The sequence below is a fragment of the Girardinichthys multiradiatus genome, chromosome 5 (genome assembly GCF_021462225.1).
Source record: "Girardinichthys multiradiatus isolate DD_20200921_A chromosome 5, DD_fGirMul_XY1, whole genome shotgun sequence".
Lineage (NCBI taxonomy): Eukaryota > Metazoa > Chordata > Actinopteri > Cyprinodontiformes > Goodeidae > Girardinichthys > Girardinichthys multiradiatus.
In genome coordinates, this window is record NC_061798.1 from 46,825,102 (window position 1) to 46,847,939 (window position 22,838).

Genomic DNA, 22,838 nt, shown 5'->3' on the forward strand with positions numbered 1-22,838 from the left:
CAGAGAGAAAAGTCAAGCAACGCTTGTACCTTAATTACCCCGTTTATGAATGAATACCATATACGCAAACAGCAATTCATTCGTACTTCGTGCATATGTTCACGTGATCGTATGACACTCTTGGATCCAGTTTGTAGAGTTTATGTCTGTTTGCCCGCAAAGAGGTCAGTTTGTTGCAAAAGCGGGGTTTTTATTCAAACAGTGACGTCACAGGAAGTCCGCTTTTATTCCCTGTTTCTGGCTGTGCTGGAAGTAGGTTAATGCGATTTATTTTGAAGGTTCCAGAAAAGTTTTTACTGGCCTTTCATGTTGTCCCCATGGCTGGGGTCCTAACAGTCCACTCTCCACTTCTCTCAGTATTTATACTCACTGGTTGTCATTGTTTGCCACTGGTTCGTCCTGGAAGCTACCCTGTTTGTTACCAACTCCATAGTGGCTCTTGAAGGTCTCACCCCAGGTGCAGTCCACAATCTTGTGAATCTCCTCCAAACACTTGAACAGGCTCTGGTTTACAGTCCTTTTAAGGCTAGAGTTAATGCCTGTTGCTTGTAAACTTCTACGTATCACACATTTCCTTCCACTCAACTTCCCTTTAATATGCTTGGATACTTCATTCTGTGAACAGTCAGCTTCTTTAGCAACTTATCATATGTGGCTTACCTTCCTCGTGGGGGTTGTCCCTGTTAGGTCATCAATCTTCCCAAAGACCATCTAGGCCAAATCATTCCCAGAACATAACATTTTTGCCTAATAAATCCTCCCTTATTGCTCTTACAGTTTGTGATTTTTGTGAGTGATAAACCATAATTATCAAGGTTAACATAAATAAGTACTTGAAAAATATTGCTCTGTGTTTAATGAATCTACATGTGCTTCAATTTTGAATTAAATCACAGAACCTAACTTTTCAATGATATTCTATCTTATTAGTCCTGATAAATGGACCTTTGATATGAGTTTGCAGAAGTTTGCATGCCCTGATGTTTCTCCAGAGAGAGAGCCATTGCAAAGGAAAATGCTGTGGGATTAGCCTTATATGGAGAGAAGTGCAAAACGTCTCATTATTCATTCTTCCAGCTGTCAATGTGAAGTATTACTGTCTCCCCCAGTCCTGACACGCACTTACCAACGCCACAAGGGGCCTTTCGTTTAACTGCTGTTCCTTCACTGCGATGTTAAATGGCTCATTAGTAAGGCTAAGGTATCATGTTCTGAAGGAGAAATGTATTGGTTCTGCAGCTTTACCTGGACTCTAATATACAGAAATTATTGGACATGGAGATCTGTGCTATCTGCACAGCTCCAAAACTAAGTTTGCTGGGAAACAAAGGTGATGTGAATAATATCTTATTGGATCCCGTTGATAATGCATTTATTTAATTTCAACATAAGCACTGTGCCCCCAGATATTTATTGGCAGCACTGGTGAATATGTTTTATTGCAGTCCCATGAAAAGTGGGAAAAATCCTAAATTAAATTTGGGTCCATTGAATCAGAGTGAAAAACAACTCTGTGTTAAACAATAATTGTAATACAATCACCTGCACCACCGAACTGCAAATAATTCCTATAAAATGAATGTAATTTTAGTATACTTTACTCTCATATACTTTATATTTTATTTATTTTGGTTGATCAGAATTTCTATGGACTTTCAGTAGTAATCTATGACTTCCTGTTTACCTGGGAATTAATATATTAAATTAATATCTACATGCCACCTGGTTGTTTAAGAAGCAGATCAGGATAACGCCTTTTCTGTCCTTCCATCACAAATGTAAAATGTTGAGTTTGGTAAATGCCACTGTGTGGTTTACCTGGAATTGTGTGCTTTGGTTTGATCAGACTAATCTTAAGCCTTTCAAAAAGAAACACTCCAGGTGCATTTGGAGTACAACAAAGTATGAATCTGTAGAAAAGCACCCCAGGCCCCCTGTTGGGTGTGCTGGAGGAATGGTGATGTTGGGGAGTTTCAGGAATGCCAGGAGATTTTAAACAAAAATCAGTGGTCCCTTTCAGAAACCTAAGAATGGGTCATCATTGGGTGTCAATAATCTCTGTGTCTCGGTTTTTTGTTGTTGCCATAAAACCCCCAACAAAACAACAGACTGTTTTATTCATTGGATTTTCAAATTAAAGGTTGAATATTTCCAGATTTTTCAAAGAGATTTATTTATTTTATTTAAAGGGTCAAAACATTCAACATGTTTTTCAAATCAATTTGAAGAATCTTTTGGCTTTTAGACAAAAAATAAGAGCTTTTCAAAAACTTCACTCCAGAGATCCACCCTGACATTCAGTGCTGATTTGTAAAACAGAGTTATAGAAATGTTAAATAATCAGGACATGAAATGTTCTGGTTAAGTAAATTTATATATTTATTAAAACCCACTTGTACCTAAAAACCTTTTTGTCACCAAAAACTTCACTAGCATGAAGACAAAGAGGAGCAAACAGGACGTCACAGTCTGCTCGGTTCAATGGTTTTTGGGTTCATGTTCAGAATTAGTGTGTTACAACAGCAAAAGTGAAGAAATGCAAAATGGCAACTTTTTAACGTCTTTAAAACAGAAACTGTTGCAGAAGAAGGAGAGGCATTATTCTTAACTTAAAAAATAAACACACAAGTGGGGTGGTTGTCTGTGAGATGTTCTGTAAGTTATTACATTTACATGTGAGTAACATCGGTATCAATACATGCACTGCTAAGATCCTAGTGAACAATTTCTTTATTTTGGCAAATTATAGATTAAAACAGGCTACAAAACATTAACCAAAAGCCTTTGTGCAGTACATTTAGCCCTTTGGGAACATGAAAAAAGCAGAAAGTCTGAAACATGAAAGTCTCAGAAAGATAAATAGAAGAGAAACAGAAGAGACATTATACTTATTATAATAAGTTTAATGTCAACATTAAACTTATTATAATAATGCAGCTTTTATATTGGAAAATGGCTGCATACCAAACAAACAAGACATGACTTTGTTACCCTTGAATACTTGGTGGGGAGGGGAAAGATTACATGGACGAATGAGGAAAGCACTCAAACACAATTTCGTATGGTTAGCAGAACAATAAGCAATGTGCAGAGATGAGAGAAACAAGGACAGCAAGCTCATGTGGAAAACAGAGGAATGAGACAAGAAGCTGAATGTTATCTAAATAATGTAAAAGGAAGCGCCACCAGCTGCGGTTGAGACGTTGCAGAATGGTTAATGGTCCAGCAGAGAGAGACCAAGAGAAGTGAGGAGAGCAACCGGAAAAAAAACAAGGCAGGTGGAAGGAAATGGCTCAAATGTTTATGAGTTAATAATGATGAAGCATATTTTATTGCAACTGTAAGTGGAGTAAAATGTAAAAATGTCTGGTTTCTTTTAAATGTTGCTAAATCTTGTATGTGTTTACATTTATGTTTGATTTCCTCTCGTGTTTGTTTCTACGAGAATCTATTAAAATCTCTTTGTATTTGCATAAATAAAACTGAGACAAAATAAGTTTTGAAAACGCAGGGAAAACTAGCAAAGCCAAGAAAACCTTAGCCTGTAGATGATGCAGATGTTCTGCTGCTTCTGCAACAGGAAACAGTTTGTGCTTTACCTCAGTTTCACCTGGATGCCTACAGACCTAAAACAGCTACAACTTAAAGGAATAGTTCAAGATTTTTACAGCGAGGTTCTGCTGAAGCAGTTATCTTACCGGCAGTAGATGACAGCTCTTTATTCATTACAAATCCAGACTCAGCAACCAATGGACTTTGACTGTCTTAATAAGGCTCCAATGTTAAAAATGTCATAGCAGTTAATGCAAACCCATTTTATGGACCTTTAAACCATCATCACTCTTGCATTCAATTGTATTTTAATTAAGCAAGAAATTGAGGCAGGAGGCGGTGCACCAGAGATGATTGTCCTGTCTGAAACATATACTGGGAACAGAACATAAAAAGTATTTCCAATCAGAGTGACCAGCTAACAGAAATAATGCAAATGTGACAATATCATGGAGAGGACTGCTAACTTGACAGTTGTCCAGCAAACCATCACTGACACCGTTCACATAGGGGGTAAGTCCTAAAAGGTTATTAGAAAAGAAGCTGCTTGTTCACATAGCCCTGTATCCAACCAAATTAATGGATAGATTTGTGGAAGGAAAAAATGTGGTTAAGAGCCACCACAAACAGACGTATCCTAGGACATGAACTACAGCTGATACATTTCTTGAGTTAAGCCACTCCTGAACCAGAGTCAACCTCACATGTTTCCTACTTGGGCTGAGCAGATAAAGGACTGGTCTGTTGCTCAGAATTACGATGTCCTGTTTGCAGACAAAATAAATCTTTCATTTGGAGTCACTGTCACAGAGTCTAGAGGAAGAGGCACAGAATCCAAGTTGACTGAGGTCCAGTGAGAGGTTTCTACAGTCAGTAATGATTTGTGGAGCCATGTCATCTGCTGGTGTTGGTACACTGTGTTTTATCAAGTCCAACGTCAGCACAGCTGCCTGCCAGGAAATTGTAGAGCTCTTCATCCTTCCCTCTGCTGACAAGTTTCATTTTCCAGCATGCACCAGTAGGCACATGCCCACACTGCAAAAAATACCAATGCCTCCTTTATGGACCATGGTATCGCTTGGCTTGATTGGCCAGCGAATTCATCTGATCTAAACCCCATAAAGAATCTATGGAGTTTTGTCAAGAGAAAGATGAGACACCAGAGCTAACAATGCAGACGAGCCGAAGTGTGCTGGTAAAGCAAGCTGAGTTTCCTTTAACACCAGTTTTACATGTTGATCTTCTCCCTGCCACGCTGCACTGATGCAGCAATTCATGCAAAAGGAGCTCTGACCAAGTAGTGAGTCCATGTGCTGTTCTGCACCTTTTTTAGTAGGCTGTGATTTTTCTATTAAAATGCAATTTTTATTTATTTATTTTTTTATATATATTTATTGGCTTTTTAGTACTATAATAGACTTCCACAACATCATTCAACTCCCTTACCTACCCACCTATACAAAAACCGCACATCGTATAACAAAAGCTACACAGTCAAAGTAATATGAGATAAATTCACCACAGTTTGAAACAAAACATTCCAAAAGCACACAAAGAAACAAGGGCACACACAATACCAGACATTAGTTATTTGATCATTTACAATCACATCACTGGAGGGATTTTAGTACAGTGTTCCATATTTTCTCAAACACGTTTACTCTGTCCTCATTGCAATATCTCAGTCTTTCCAGATGTAAAGTGTTTGCCAGTTCTCCCAGCCACAGATCGAATGTGGGTACAAAGTCCTTCTTCCAAACTTTCAAAATCAACCTTTTAGCGATCACCATACCAAACAAAAGGGCAACTTTCACGTATTTATTGGCTGAGGCCAAAACCTTAGGTGTTCCGAAAATGGCAACAAGTGGATCTGGGTCCCACTGTTTCCCAAAAGCTGTGGAAAGGAAATGAAAAATTTTCTTCCAGAATGTGTGAAGCTGCACTATTGACCAAAAGGAGTGAAACAAGTTGCCCTTAGCAGCCTTACAACGAGTACATATTGGTGACATGTCCGGATAGAAAGTGCTTAATTTTTCTCTCGAATAGTGAAGTCTATGCATTATTTTGAATTGTATAAGATTGTGTCTGGCATTAACCGAACAGTCATGTATATTTTTCAAACCTTCTTCCCATGTTTCATCAGATATCTGCTGCCCCAACTCATCCTCCCATGCCCTCCTGATGTTAGTCGTGTCCACCAATATATTGTTGAGAGTCTTATAAAAGTATGACACTGCCCCCCGACTAATTGGATCGAATTTGTTTATCATTTCTAGGGTTTTGTGTTTGGTAAGATTTCCAAAATTTGATATGTTTTTACTAACATAGTCCCTGATCTGTAGAAAACGAAAGAAACTTTACCGAGGAAGATCATATACCGAGCACAGCTGAGCAAAAGATGCAAAAATACCATCAATATATAGGTCCCCTATCGCACGGATACCTTTCATTCCCCACATCTGGAAAACGGCGTCGCTGAGACCCGGAACAAAGGAATGGTTTTCACAAATGGGAGCATCAAAGTAGACTTTCGGAGTTTTTATATAATTCTGTATCTGCTTCCAGATTCTTATAGTATTGCCAATAACAAAATTATTATTATAAAGTGTTTTCCTAATTTTAGTAGGACTGTTAAGGAGGGCAATCAGGGACGTATTGTGACAATGCAGTCGTTCTAAGGATAACCAGGCTGGACAAGCATTGTTGGATGAGTGCGGGCCCTTCTTCCACCATGCTATAGCGGATAAGTGAGCTGCCCAGTAATATAATTTGAAATCTGGCAAGGAGAATCCACCTTTTGTTTTTGGTTTACATAAGTGTTTTTTGGAGATTCTGACATTTGTATAGCCCCAAATAAAAGGGACAATAATGGAGTCTAACTGAAGTATGACATACCTATAAAACATGGAACAGAGTGGAATAAATGAAGAAACCGTGGCAATACCACCATTTTAACAGCGTTAATCCTACCAGCCATTGATAGCGGGAGAGTCTTCCAAACATCAATATTCTGCTTAAGTTGTAAGATTTTATTCTGCCAATTCAATTGTAGAAGCTTATCTGGTCTCCTCGTTATAGTCACACCTAAATATGTGAAGGTGTTATGGGTTATCTTAAATGGCGCACACTGCAAAAATGTCAGATCGTCTCCTGATGTGAGGGGCATTGCTTCACTTTTATCCCAATTAATGGAGAAACCAGAGATGCTGCCAAAGGTTTTGATAGTCTTCAAAAGGGGAGACAGTGACACCCGTGGGTCATCGGCATAAAGCGAAATGTGATGTTTATGACTAAATATCTCGATAGGCAATATCTGGGGGTTTTGCCTAATACACGCGGCCAGGGGTTCAATAACAATTGCGAAGAGAAACGGAGAAAGCGGACAACCCTGACGCGTCCCCCGGTGAATACCTAAGGGACAGGAGATATTTTGGTTAGTGATAACAGAAGCAGTTGGGTATGAGTAAATTATTTCAATCCATTTTATAAATAGAGGCCCAAAACCAAATGTATTAAGAGCATACATCATATATGGCCATTCAACTTGGTCAAATGCACGCTGTGCATCTAGTGAAATAACCACGGCCTCGTCTGTATGGCTTGAGTATAGTATATTGAAAAGACGCCGTAAATTGAAAAACATGTGTCTACCTGGCAAAAAGCCAGTCTGATCTGGATGGATTATTAAACTTATGTATTCTCGGAGTCTGTTAGCTAGGATTTTCCCAAGAATTTTGGTTTCTAATGGTAATAAGGAAATTGGACGATACGAAGAAACAACCCCCAGGTCACGACCAGGCTTAGGGATAAGGGATAAGGGATATTGGCTTTGTATAAAGTAAGAGGAAGTTTATCTACTAGCTTAGAGTGGTTAAACATACGCAGAAGTAAAGGTGATAGTTAGGGGCTGAAAGCTTTGAAAAACTCAGCGCCGAAACCATTGGGACCTGGCGCTTTATTATTGGGAAGAGCAGAGATGACTGATTCAATCTCCTGCAGAGTTATACAAGCTTCTAGCACTTCTGCTGAGTCTGACGGTAGTCTTGGCAGGATTAGGTTATCAAAGAATCTGTCCATCTTTTCAATATCTAATTTTCCCTGCGATTGATAAACTTTGGCATAGAAGTCTGCAAAGCAGTCGTTAATTTTATCTGGATCTGTGAGAAAAGTGCCATCTTCAAGCTTAATACGATGTATTGCTCTTGATGCCTGCAGCTGTTTAAGCTGTCGAGCTAGTAATTTATGCGGTTTGTCGCCCAGCTCAAACCATCTTTGTTTAACTTATACCAGCAATCTAGAAACATTTCTTGACATAATAGAATTATATTCATATCGCAGAGCTGTTATTTTCTTAAGAGTATCTGGACTCTGTTGTAGTTTATATGAGTTGTCTAGGCTAGTCAGCAGATTGTCTATTTCATTCAACCTCAACTTGGACTCTTTGTTTTTCGCCGCCTCGTACGACATTATACATCCCCTTATGACCGCTTTCATAGCTTCCCAAAGCATTGAGTCATCCACATCCCCTGTATCATTAGAGCTCAAGTATAACTTGATTTCGTTTGAGATATAAGAGCAAAATTCTTTATCCTTCAGCAGAGCGTTATTCAGTCACCAATTGCACCTGCTCTTCTTATAATCTAGTTTAAGATTCAAACTCACAGGCGCATGATCTGATATGTGAATATTACAGTATTTACAGTCTGATACTGATGCCAGCAATCTAGAATCTGACAAAAAGTAATCAATCCTAGAATAGGATTTATGAACTGCAGAAAAGTATGAATAATCTCTCCCGGTGGGGTATAGCAGTCTCCAGATGTCAACCAAATTATGAGAGTTTAATACATTTTTAAGAGTCTCTCCACTCCTGGATACACCAGATTTAGGGCGTTGTCTATCCAAAACTGGGTCTAAGGTTAGATTTAAGTCCCCTCCAATGATTATGTTAGAGCTAATCAAATCTGCCGCTGCATTAAAAAGGTTCTGAAAAAAGATGGGATCATCAAAATTGGGCCCATATACATTGATTAATGTCACTGGTGTTGAATTTAGCTGCCCGCTTACAATCACATATCTTCCCCTATGATCTGAAATTATCTGATTGTGGGTAAACGGTATATTTGTTCTCATCAATATTGCTACCCCCCTCGTTTTTGTGCTGAAATTTGACTGATATATATGAAAAGCCCATGAGGGGCTCAGAACCTTAGCAGCTGTTTTCTTAATGTGAGTTTCCTGAAGAAAACAAATATCGGCTTTCAAAGAATGAAGGTGCGAATATACTTTGCCTCTTTTTAGAGGACTATTTAGCACTCAAACATTCCAGCTGATCAAATTGACCCCGCCCGTGCAATACTTATATGGATTAGTTAACATTTGTTTGTGTGCAAGCTATTAACTAACTGTTGCATGACTGCGAAGCTACCTATAGAGTATTCAAAATAGACCGATGTGCAAAAAACATCCCTCCCCGAAAAAAGTCTAATCCCTCCCAACATCAAACCTAACTGAACAGAACCAGGGACGGTGTCTCCCATACCCCAACCAAAAGCTAAACCTAGCAGTCCACAAGGGGGCGAACTAGCAACATAGCTACCCATCTCCCCAGCCGAAACCGCCAAACTCAACACAATGAACAGCTTCAAAATAGCTAATTATTTTTCCACCCGGAAATAAACCAATATTTAGTCCTAACATTACACACATTCAAATATAATGATAACGGCATTGAACCATCTGCTTTATTCAGTCTCAGACCGCCAGTTCGCACTCTCACGGCTCAGGAATTTATCCGCATCACCTGGAGTGTCAAACATAGCGGTATTATTGTTCACAGTGACCACAAACTTTGCAGGGTACCGAAAACCATACCGAATCCCGTTAGATCTGCATTTCTCCCTGATAGTTTGGAATGCCTGGCGCTTCTTCATCACTGTCGAGGTGAGGTCGAGGAAGATGAACACCGGGTGCCTGTCATATTGGAGAGGGCCTTTTTCTCTCGCCAACCGCAACACCCGCTCCTTCTCTTGAAAATAGTGCAGCTTGATGATAATGGCCCTCGTCTTTCCCTCCTTAGCCTGTGCTAGGCTCCGGTGCGCCCGATCCACCTATAGTGGTCGACTGAAGTTGTCTTCTCCCAGCAGCTTCGGTAGCAATTTGATGATAAAATCCATCGGTTTACCATTCTCCGCTTTCTCTGGTATGCCGACAATACGAATATTCTGCCGACGTGAGCGCGCCTCTATGTCTTCCAGCTTAGCTTGGTGCTGAGAGCATTGAGCTGCCAAGCTATCACATCTCTTCTCCAGCTCCGAAATCCGTCTGTCATGTGATTCGGTTGCGGCCTCAATTGACGACACGTGGTCGCAAGTATCAGATAGTGCTGCTCTGAGGCTGGAGATTGAACTGTTGAGCTCAACAAGTCTCATGTCAACCGTACCACTAAGCTTGTTAATAGCTGCCAGGACATCCTCATTGGTTGCTGATGGGTTTGAAGTGCTAGCGCTAGCCACCTCAGTGCATGCTAGCTTCGCCTGGTCGTCTGAAATGTCGTCCCCGGAGCTTTTGTCTTTCTTATTACTTTTAGGTTTCGTCATCCTGCTTATAGAGCGGTCACTAATACTATGAGTCGATTAAGCAGGGGTTCTTAAAGATTATTTGGGGTGAAATAAGTGAAGTTTAGTCGGAGCTTCCTCGAATACGTCTACTCCATCTTGGGACCTAGGCCACACCCCCAAATACAATTTTTTTTGTCTATAATCAAATTTGACCAGCCGTGCTGTTGGTGTAGGGGTTAGTGCGCAACCACATATAGAGGCTATAGTCCTTGAAGCAGCCATCCCGGGTTCGAGTCCCGGACCCGGCGACCTTTGCTGAATGTCCCCCCCCCCCCCCCACCAAAGTGGGGAGTGGTGGCTAGAACAGGAGGTTTGTGTTCCGGAGGGGATACAAGGGGCCGGGTTCGTATCCCACAGACAGCCACTCTGGGTCCCTGAGCAAGACCCTTCGCCCCAAAATGCTCCCTGGATGCTGCACAATGGCAGCCCACTGCTCCCTATAAGGGATGGGTTAAATGCATTGGACAAATTTTGTTGCAATGACCAATAAAGATGATTTAATTTAAAATTTCTAAAATGCCAAATTGTTGGTTATCTTGGCAGTGAGCCAGTTTTGACCAAATTTCACTGGAGGTTTACTTTTTTTTATTGAGTTACTGAAATAAAATAATGTTTTAATGATAATCAGAGCCCTGCAATGGACTGACGACCTGTCCGGGGTGCACCCCGCCCATAGACTGCTGGAGAAAGGCACCAGCTTCCCCGTGACCCACTATGGAAGAAGCGGTAGAAAATGACTGACTGACTGACTGATAATCAGATTCACTGTGATGCACCTTGTGCTGCATGTAAAATAGTAAAAACATATAACCTGGTCAGGCGGTGGCACAGAGGTAAAAACACACGACCCCTGTATGGAGGCTGCAGTCCTCAATGCAGCTGTCATGGGTTTGAGGTCCGGCCTGTTGACCTTTGCTGCTTGTTGTTCCCTCTCTCTGCACCATATTACCTGTCGGTCAACTTATAAAATAAAGGCCACTAGTGCAAGAAAATGAAATAACAAAACAAAACAAAAAAAGCATTTAACATCTTAAAAGCAAAAAAAAATCACTAACTATCTATTTTAAGTTCCATTACAGGTTCCCTCAAATATGAACAAAATACCAAGTTGTTTTGGACAGAAAGTCTACAGTTCAACTAGTTAGAAATAAACCCAGAGGAACCAGAATGGAGGTTGCATATTGCAAGGTTGTACATCTAGACATTTTAATGTTCAGTATGCATCGGTCCAGTCTCCATTCATGTTGCAGAGAGATGGTGCAACAGTAACAGGAACTTCTGGCTTTGTACAGAAATGCTGACAATGCAGCATAAGAGCTCCTATTAACAAAAATCGTTCAGTGCTGGGGTGTTTCTGAGGAGTCTTTGTGTTTCAGGCTCCTTCCTGTGTTTCCTGGACATCAAAAAATGACAGAAACCGAAATGTGAATGAAAATGTTTGACATTATAAATGTAGGAAATAATGTGACAAAAATATTCACAGTCACATGTAGTCATTTCACCTTGTAAAGGCTTTTTCTATTTCTAACCCTTTTGCTATATAAAGCATGGTTTTGGAAACATTACTCAATCCACTTAAAGCATCTGCAAATGTAAACAGTTATGCTCTTCTTATTTAAACCTCTAGAGTAGCATGGGCTTAAGTTTGGGCAAAATATATTAATAAAAACGTTCTAAACATCAATATGGTGTGAAGAGAAGTGGAGTTTAAGTTCTTCCACTTGAGAAGATAGTCTCACAGTAACATAAGTGTTAGTAAGAATAAGAAATAACTTTGACTTTACCTTAACAAATACATTGGGAGTATTGATTGTTTAACTGGAGCAGTTTTATCAGCAGAAAAAGTGTTTTATGATGGAAAGTCTACACATTCACTATCATAAAATGGATCTACAATGCAAAGTGCTTTCTTTGGTGTTTTTGTCTTTGAAAATAGGAAGCTATTGGAACAACTTTCTGCTCTTTTTTCCTTTATGTCTAATTTTCCTCATATTCCTGCTCTTTGTCTATTTGCAACCCTATTTTATCTGTCTTCTCTGCTTTCCTCTGCCAGTTCAGAGGAAGTAATCAGTTCAGAAGAAGAAATAAATTGTCTTCAATGTTGGGAGAACAATTTGTATTCATAAAATGAAGTAATAGACCATTAAATATTCTATAGAGAGGTGCTGTCTGTTTCGACTTTGGTCAGGGAGATTAGAAGCAGAGTCCTGTTAGCATCTTTTGTTGAGGCACAAGTGCCCCTGTGGGGGATTTACCCTCCACTGTATGGCACTTTTTCTTTTTCTTGTGGTCTATTAAAAGTAAACAAATGCCTCCTCATATAGTTGTATTGTACAAGCACTGAGGGCAGGTGGGGAAAGGCCTGTTGTAACTGCCACTAGTTCTTCAAATGCAAAACAAATCACATAAAATTAGTCAGACACATGGTACTGTTCAACCTTTGGTAGTACACATGTTAACAGAGTGTTTGAATGTAAAACATTCTGAGAAATACATTCTTATTAGGTTATGTTGCTAATAGTAGTTAGTCAGAACAAATTCAAACAGGATTGGCAACCACCTCTAGAAATATGAGGATATTCTTTATTTAACTTTTTATTTTGTGGCACTGGTGCCCTTTATTTTGAAAGCTGACTGACAGGAAATGAGGTAGAGAGAGGGGAAAGACATGTAGCAAAGGTCAACGGGCCGGGACTCAAACCCGTGAGGGTTGCGTCGAGGACTGTAGCCTCCGAACATGGGTCATCCGCTTTACCCCTGTGCCGCCACCGCGCCCAGGAATATTCTTCCTTAAATCGATTAGAAACACTCTTTGTTCTGTATTTTCCTCACTGATTGACATTCTTCTGCACCTCTCTCTTTCCCGGACTTTCATCTTAACAGATATGGCCAGTCGAATCTCTGGATTTTCTTCTGCAGACCTTCCATTTTCCAGGTTTCATGGTCAGCAGTCATCGTGGTAGAGAAGGGCCATCAGAAGGGTGTCCAGGGAGGAGGTGAGGTGAGTAGTACAGCAACTCCACCACCACCTTAAAACCTTAGGATTGTACAGTTTTATTAAGGGGGTAAAAGACAGGTGCTTTCTTAAAAACCAAGATACAGTTAGACAAAAGCTTGTTAAGGATATTTCCATATGACTTCAGGAAATTGCCTCACCTGGGGCTTAATGTGTCTCCTTTAAAGTATGATTTTCTGTACATTGCATCATTATTAGTTGAGGATCTTTTAATTATCTTTAGTCTACCAAGGCCCTGGTAAGCATTTTCTTCTTAGCAGTACATTGCCATCCCATGGTAAATTCACCAGTTTTCAACAAAATGCTGCATTTTGTGATGTTTCTCGGCTCTCCAAATAAAGCCGTTTTTCATTCACACCAGAAGCCAGAAAATTGCATCTCCAGCAGGCAGACACGAAGCCATACATCCAGTTAAATCATTGAAATTCATGAGGAGACGAGAAATAAAATAAGGCCAATTTTTCAAAAGCCGGTTCAGAAGCAGCAGGCCATTTGTAAAATCTGTTCACATGAATACACATGAAATAAATGTTAACTCTGCTGACAGGTTATTAATAAAAGGACTGAGTTTCAGAGGGAAGACACGCCTATAGTTCAGGATGGGATTGGGTGCTGGGAAGTGGGCATAGCAGCCTTAAGGACATTTGTCAGGTGGTCCCGGTGGTCCACACCATTGTGTGGATCAATTTTCATGTGAATCTTGACACTCTTAGATCTGCTAGAGTTAAAATAAATAAATTCACAATGTTATACTTGTCGAACCTGGACAAAATTCTTCAAAACTTAAAACACATTCTCCTGCACATAAATGTGTGAAGAATGAATGAGCTCAGATTTAGACAGTACACATGGTGGATTTCTACTAGACTTGTGCAAATGTGGTTTAAACAACACAAATGCATGCAATCTGGATCAAAAACTGTTTTTAAGAATCTGTAATGTGTAGTCAGTAAAGAATAAATAATTAAAGTAACATAAAATGTTTTCACTTTATAACCAGAGCTGACCTCTAGGCCACAGTCTGAAAAAGTAGTAAAGTAGTCCTTTAACAAACTTCAAATCAGATGCCAGTTAGCGTTTCCTTTCGATCAGAAAGAGTAGTGAACTTGTGTTATGATAACCTTCAGGAGTTTATCAGGTGGATTGTTGATAAACTTCATGCATTGAGTCATCTACAGGTCCTTCTCAAAAAATTTGCATATTGTGATAAAGTTCATTATTTCCTATAATGTCATGATGAAAATTTAATTACAACATAGAAACATGCATAATCAGAAAGGAATACCTTAAAATGCAGCTGCAGAAAGAGCAAGCTGAAATCCAACCACTGGAACATCAGTTAAATGTGGGTGAGGTGCCCACAGAAGTGGATGATTTGATATGTTTGAACAAAGTATCAAAAACTACTGTATTTTCACTTGCAGGCAATAAAGAACACTTAATAAAATGAAAAGACTTGTCTTTAGTTTGGGAAGTGACTGGTAAATCATTAATGGAATTATATAGTAAACAAAAAGTGTGAAATAACTCTAAGCATTTTTCTATTTTAGATTCTTCCAAATAGCCACCCTTTGCTCTGTTTACTGCTTTGTTCTCTTGGCATTCTCTCCATGAGCTTCATGAGGTGGTCACCTGAAATGGTTTTCCAAAGAGTCTTGAAAAACTTTGAGGTTCATTGAAAGACGGCCAAAGGTTAATATTTCAGTCATCACAACAAAGGGCGGATAATTTAAGGATTCTACAATATAAAACATTATTAAAGTTATTTTGCAATTTTCTCTGTGCTACATAATTACATACAGGTCCTTCTCAAAAAATTAGCATATTGTGATAAAGTTCATTATTTTCCATAATGTCATGATGAAAATTTAACATTCATATATTTTAGATTCATTGCACACTAACTGAAATATTTCAGGTCTTTTATTGTCTTAATACGAATGATTGTGGCATACAGCTCATGAAAACCCAAAATTCCTATCTCACAAAATTAGCATATTTCATCCGACCAATAAAAGAAAAGTGTTTTTAATACAAAAAACGTCAACCTTCAAATAATTATGTACAGTTATGCACTCAATACTTGGTCGGGAATCCTTTTGCAGAAATGACTGCTTCAATGCGGCGTGGCATGGAGGCAATCAGCCTGTGGCACTGCTGAGGTCTTATGGAGGCCCAGGATGCTTCGATAGCGGCCTTTAGCTCATCCAGAGTGTTGGGTCTTGAGTCTCTCAACGTTCTCTTCACAATATCCCACAGATTCTCTATGGGGTTCAGGTCAGGAGAGTTGGCAGGCCAATTGAGCACAGTGATACCATGGTCAGTAAACCATTTACCAGTGGTTTTGGCACTGTGAGCAGGCGCAGGTCGTGCTGAAAAATGAAATCTTCATCTCCATAAAGCTTTTCAGCAGATGGAAGCATGAAGTGCTCCAAAATCTCCTGATAGCTAGCTGCATTGACCCTGCCCTTGATAAAACACAGTGGACCAACACCAGCAGCTGACACGGCACCCCAGACCATCACTGACTGTGGGTACTTGACACTGGACTTCTGGCATTTTGGCATTTCCTTCTCCCCAGTCTTCCTCCAGACTCTGGCACCTTGATTTCCGAATGACATGCAGAATTTGCTTTCATCCGAAAAAAGTACAGGTGCTTCTCAAAATATTAGCATATTGTGATAAAGTTCATTATTTTCCATAATGTCATGATGAAAATTTAATATTCATATATTTTAGATTCATTGCACACTAACTGAAATATTTCAGGTCTTTTATTGTCTTAATACGGATGATTTTGGCATACAGCTCATGAAAACCCAAAATTCCTATCTCACAAAATTAGCATATTTCATCCGACCAATAAAAGAAAAGTGTTTTTAATACAAAAAACGTCAACCTTCAAATAATCATGTACAGTTATGCACTCAATACTTGGTCGGGAATCCTTTTGCAGAAATGACTGCTTCAATGCGGCGTGGCATGGAGGCAATCAGCCTGTGGCACTGCTGAGGTCTTATGGAGGCCCAGGATGCTTCGATAGCGGCCTTTAGCTCATCCAGAGTGTTGGGTCTTGAGTCTCTCAACGTTCTCTTCACAATATCCCACAGATTCTCTATGGGGTTCAGGTCAGGAGAGTTGGCAGGCCAATTGAGCACAGTGATACCATGGTCAGTAAACCATTTACCAGTGGTTTTGGCACTGTGAGCAGGTGCCAGGTCGTGCTGAAAAATGAAATCTTCATCTCCATAAAGCTTTTCAGCAGATGGAAGCATGAAATGCTCCAAAATCTCCTGATAGCTAGCTGCATTGACCCTGCCCTTGATAAAACACAGTGGACCAACACCAGCAGCTGACACGGCACCCCAGACCATCACTGACTGTGGGTACTTGACACTGGACTTCTGGCATTTTGGCATTTCCTTCTCCCCAGTCTTCCTCCAGACTTTGGCACCTTGATTTCCGAATGACATGCAGAATTTGCTTTCATCCAAAAAAAGTACTTTGGACCACTGAGCAACAGTCCAGTGCTGCTTCTCTGTAGCCCAGGTCTGGGGAATGCGGCACCTGTAGCCCATTTCCTGCACACGCCTGTGCACGGTGGCTCTGGATGTTTCTACTCCAGACTCAGTCCACTGCTTCCGCAGGTCCCCCAAGGTCTAGAATCGGCCCTTCTTCACAATCTTCCTCAGGGTCCGGTCACCTCTTCTCGTTGTGCAGCGTTTTCTGCCACACTTTTTCCTTCCCACAGACTTCCCACTGAGGTGCCTTGATACAGCACTCTGGGAACAGCCTATTTGTTCAGAAATTTCTTTCTGTGTCTTACCCTCTTGCTTGAGGGTGTCAATAGTGGCCTTCTGGACAGCAGTCAGGTTGGCAGTCTTACCCATGATTGGGGTTTTGAGTGATGAACCAGGCTGGGAGTTTTAAAGGCCTCAGGAATCTTTTGCAGGTGTTTAGAGTTAACTTGTTGATTCAGATGATTAGGTTCATAGCTTGTTTAGAGACCCTTTTAATGATATGCTAATTTTGTGAGATAGGAATTTTGGGTTTTCATGAGCTGTATGCCAAAATCATCCGTATTAAGACAATAAAAGACCTGAAATATTTCAGTTAGTGTGCAATGAATCTAAAATATATGAATATTAAATTTTCATCATGACATTATGGAAAATAATGAACTTTATCACAATATGCTAATATTTTGAGAAGCACCTGTACTTTTTTCGGATGAAAGCAAATTCTGCATGTCATTCGGAAATCAAGGTGCCAGAGTCTGGAGGAAGACTGGGGAGAAGGAAATGCCAAAATGCCAGAAGTCCAGTGTCAAGTACCCACAGTCAGTGATGGTCTGGGGTGCCGTGTCAGCTGCTGGTGTTGGTCCACTGTGTTTTATCAAGGGCAGGGTCAATGCAGCTAGCTATCAGGAGATTTTGGAGCACTTCATGCTTCCATCTGCTGAAAAGCTTTATGGAGATGAAGATTTCATTTTTCAGCACGACCTGCGCCTGCTCACAGTGCCAAAACCACTGGTAAATGGTTTACTGACCATGGTATCACTGTGCTCAATTGGCCTGCCAACTCTCCTGACCTGAACCCCATAGAGAATCTGTGGGATATTGTGAAGAGAACGTTGAGAGACTCAAGACCCAACACTCTGGATGAGCTAAAGGCCGCTATCGAAGCATCCTGGGCCTCCATAAGACCTCAGCAGTGCCACAGGCTGATTGCCTCCATGCCACGCCGCATTGAAGCAGTCATTTCTGCAAAAGGATTCCCGACCAAGTATTGAGTGCATAACTGTACATAATTATTTGAAGGTTGACGTTTTTTGTATTAAAAACACTTTTCTTTTATTGGTCGGATGAAATATGCTAATTTTGTGAGATAGGAATTTTGGGTTTTCATGAGCTGTATGCCACAATCATTCGTATTAAGACAATAAAAGACCTGAAATATTTCAGTTAGTGTGCAATGAATCTAAAATATATGAATGTTAAATTTTCATCATGACATTATGGAAAATAATGAACTTTATCACAATATGCTAATTTTTTGAGAAGGACCTGTACTTAAAGCTATGGGTACAACTTACAACAGAAGAGTTGACAGTGTGTTTTTTGTATTACTTTATTCCACAACATGACCATAAACAAGACTACATTTTAAGTAACTGTGTTCTGGTTTGGAAAACATCGGTGTCAGATCGAATCCCCAAAATAATTTGGAATTGAGCACCTCTAGTCTTTAGGGAAACTACAGGTCCTTCTAAAAATATTAGCATATTGTGATAAAGTTAATTATTTTCCATAATGTCATGATGAAAATGTAACATTCATATATTTTAGATTCATTGCACACTAACTGAAATATTTCAGGTCTTTTATTGTCTTAATACGGATGATTTTGGCATACAGCTCATGAAAACCCAAAATTCCTATCTCACAAAATTAGCATATCATTAAAAGGGTCTCTAAACGAGCTATGAACCTAATCATCTGAATCAACGAGTTAACTCTAAACACCTGCAAAAGATTCCTGAGGCCTTTAAAACTCCCAGCCTGGTTCATCACTCAAAACCCCAATCATGGGTAACACTGCCTACCTGACTGCTGTCCAGAAGGCCACTATTGACACCCTCAAGCAAGAGGGTGTTGTAAATATGAATTTGAGAATATTATTTAATATTAATATTTTAATATTAATATTTTATAATAATATTCCAGTCTGTTAAGGATTGTCCTGTGAATACCAGCCCCATTAAGGCGATGGTATTAGGACAGAATAGAAAGGTGTGAGACAAGCTCTGACATTATTGAACAGCATAAACTCTGCACACATATGGAATGCATTCACACATTTCTTAAAATACAAGAATTTATTAACAAAAATAAGTCAACTCAAAGTCCAACATATTTCAATCAACAAACTCTTTACTATGCTAAAACAATCCAACTAAACTACCAAGCAGAATTAAAGAATAGTGACAACTAATGGACTATGTAAAATATAAACAAGTTGATTAAAGATGATTAGAAATCATGACCCAAAAAGAGTGATGCAACATTACCATGCAATGTTTATGTTTGAGAACCACGGATTATCTTGAAGAATCTGGAAGTGAAGTTAAGTTAGTTTTGGAACTAACTTAGAAAATAATCAGCAACCTTTAGACAACCCTTCACAATGCAAGATCAGATTAAATATTATTTTAATAAAATAATGTTTTAAATAAAATCTGCTGAATAAAACCCACCTCCTGGATGACTAATTCTCAACGGTGTCTAATTAGCTGCCTTCATTTATTAAAACAATATTTGAAGAAATATTATTGAGTATTTTGGAAAAGAGCCAAATCTTTCTGGAGAAATGGGGCTTAATGGTGTTTACTTAGTTATCAACTTTAGTAAATGATGTTCGGGGACGATTATTCACTAGCTTGAAAACTAACAACCTTTCTGTTGACTAGCCTTAATGCTAGCACACGTGTATTTACCGGCTGGCCGTTGGGCTAACAAAGAAGCTAGCTAAAGTGCTAAGCTAGAGATAGCTTAGCGCCAGAATCAACACATACCTTTAAAATACCAGGGTTAAAATGCATAAGCGCTGACGGCGCGTTATGAGCAATGTCCTGGTTAAAACCACCCTTTAAATAAAGTTTATCTTAGCTTTAACACATACAAAGAACCCGAACCGGCCTCGGTGCTACAGGTAGCATGCTAGCACCAAGATAGCCGAGTTCCACAAAACAAACTTCATAACATGAAAACGTTTAGATCATTTCATCCTAAACCAATCTGTTAATCTGCCCAAACCCCAACCTCTGAAGTTGTTGAGGGAATGTCGTCCCAAGGCGAAGTTTGAAGAAGATATCCGTCGTGAACAAAGAGTTAGCTTCCCGCTAACTTCCTCAGTTTCTCCCGATCAGAAGGTGATCAGCTGTTCGTTACCGTAAACACGGTTGCGGCCGTCGTCTTTCCTCCAGACTCGGCTTGTCGAAACAGCTTCTCTCGGAACACCGTTTGCTTCTGTGGGGCCTCGAAGAGAAAATGTAAGCAACTCTTACAACTTAATTTCTCCGTTCATGAATGAAAATACCGGATACACAGACAGTATTTCATTCTACTTAACTTTTGCAAATGATCGTTCCTTGGATCCAGTTGAATTTATGTCCTTTGGCCAGCAAAAGACATTCAGCGCGCTGTGTTCCCTCCTGACCCGATGGTCATCGGTTTGGAAGAGGAAGACTTGTGGAAAGGTGGGGCTTTTATTTGGGTATTGGCGCCACAGGAAGTCCGCAGTTACCCCATTTCCTGGCTGTACTGGAAGAAGGTTAATGCACTTTATTTTGAAAGGTTCCAGGAAAGTATGTACCGGAGTTTTAGTGTTGAACACCCATGGCTGTGTGGTCCCAACAAGGGTAAGACACAGAAAGAAATTTTTGAACGAATAGGCTGTTCCCAGAGTGCTGTATCAAGGCACCTCAGTGGGAAGTCTGTGGGAAGGAAAAAGTGTGGCAGAAAACGCTGCACAACGAGAAGAGGTGACCGGACCCTGAGGAAGATTGTGGAGAAGGGCCGATTCCAGACCTTGGGGGACCTGCGGAAGCAATGGACTGAGTCTGGAGTAGAAACATCCAGAGCCACCGTGAACAGGCGTGTGCAGGAAATGGGCTACAGGTGCCGCATTCCCCAGGTCAAGCCACTTTTGAACCAGAAACAGCGGCAGAAGCGCCTGACCTGGGCTACAGAGAAGCAGCACTGGACTGTTGCTCAGTGGTCCAAAGTACAGGTGCTTCTCAAAATATTAGCATATTGTGATAAAGTTCATTATTTTCCATAATGTCATGATGAAAATTTAACATTCATATATTTTAGATTCATTGCACACTAACTGAAATATTTCAGGTCTTTAATTGTCTTAATACGGATGATTTTGGCATACAGCTCATGAAAACCCAAAATTCCTATCTCACAAAATTAGCATATCATTAAAAGGGTCTCTAAACAAGCTATGAACCTAATCATCTGAATCAACAAGTTAACTCTAAACACCTGCAAAAGATTCCTGAGGCCTTTAAAACTCCCAGCCTGGTTCATCACTCAAAACCCCAATCATGGGTAAGACTGCCAACCTGACTGCTGTCCAGAAGGCCACTATTGACACCCTCAAGCAAGAGGGTAAGACACAGAAAGAAATTTCTGAACAAATAGGCTGTTCCCAGAGTGCTGTATCAAGGCACCTCAGTGGGAAGTCTGTGGGAAGGAAAAAGTGTGGCAGAAAACGCTGCACAACGAGAAGAGGTGACCGGACCCTGAGGAAGATTGTGAAGAAGGGCCGATTCTAGACCTTGGGGGACCTGCGGAAGCAGTGGACTGAGTCTGGAGTAGAAACATCCAGAGCCACCGTGCACAGGCGTGTGCAGGAAATGGGCTACAGGTGCCGCATTCCCCAGACCTGGGCTACAGAGAAGCAGCACTGGACTGTTGCTCAGTGGTCCAAAGTACTTTTTTTGGATGAAAGCAAATTCTGCATGTCATTCGGAAATCAAGGTGCCAAAGTCTGGAGGAAGACTGGGGAGAAGGAAATGCCAAAATGCCAGAAGTCCAGTGTCAAGTACCCACAGTCAGTGATGGTCTGGGGTGCCGTGTCAGCTGCTGGTGTTGGTCCACTGTGTTTTATCAAGGGCAGGGTCAATGCAGCTAGCTATCAGGAGATTTTGGAGCATTTCATGCTTCCATCTGCTGAAAAGCTTTATGGAGATGAAGATTTCATTTTTCAGCACGACCTGGCACCTGCTCACAGTGCCAAAACCACTGGTAAATGGTTTACTGACCATGGTATCACTGTGCTCAATTGGCCTGCCAACTCTCCTGACCTGAACCCCATAGAGAATCTGTGGGATATTGTGAAGAGAACGTTGAGAGACTCAAGACCCAACACTCCGGATGAGCTAAAGGCCGCTATCGAAGCATCCTGGGCCTCCATAAGACCTCAGCAGTGCCACAGGCTGATTGCCTCCATGCCACGCCGCATTGAAGCAGTCATTTCTGCAAAAGGATTCCCGACCAAGTATTGAGTGCATAACTGTACATGATTATTTGAAGGTTGACGTTTTTTGTATTAAAAACACTTTTCTTTTATTGGTCGGATGAAATATGCTAATTTTGTGAGATAGGAATTTTGGGTTTTCATGAGCTGTATGCCAAAATCATCCGTATTAAGACAATAAAAGACCTGAAATATTTCAGTTAGTGTGCAATGAATCTAAAATATATGAATATTAAATTTTCATCATGACATTATGGAAAATAATGAACTTTATCACAATATGCTAATATTTTGAGAAGCACCTGTATATTTGACAAGTTTATCAGAATGATGATCTTTATGCCTAGTTGCCTAGTGTGTATGTGAACAAAGATAAATATTATATTTTCTGTCTTTCAACAAGCTGTCAAAAAAATCGAAATTCCAATGTGCTCAATGACAGATAAGCTTCTGAAGAATAAAACACAAAAATGTTTTGTAATCCAGCTTACCTTCCTGTTGCTGCGAAAGCTTTTTGTCGCTCCTCTGTAAGGCACTGAGTGTTGCTATTGGAAAGGTCCCTCCTAAGTTATTATTTCAGCAACAATCTAACATAACTT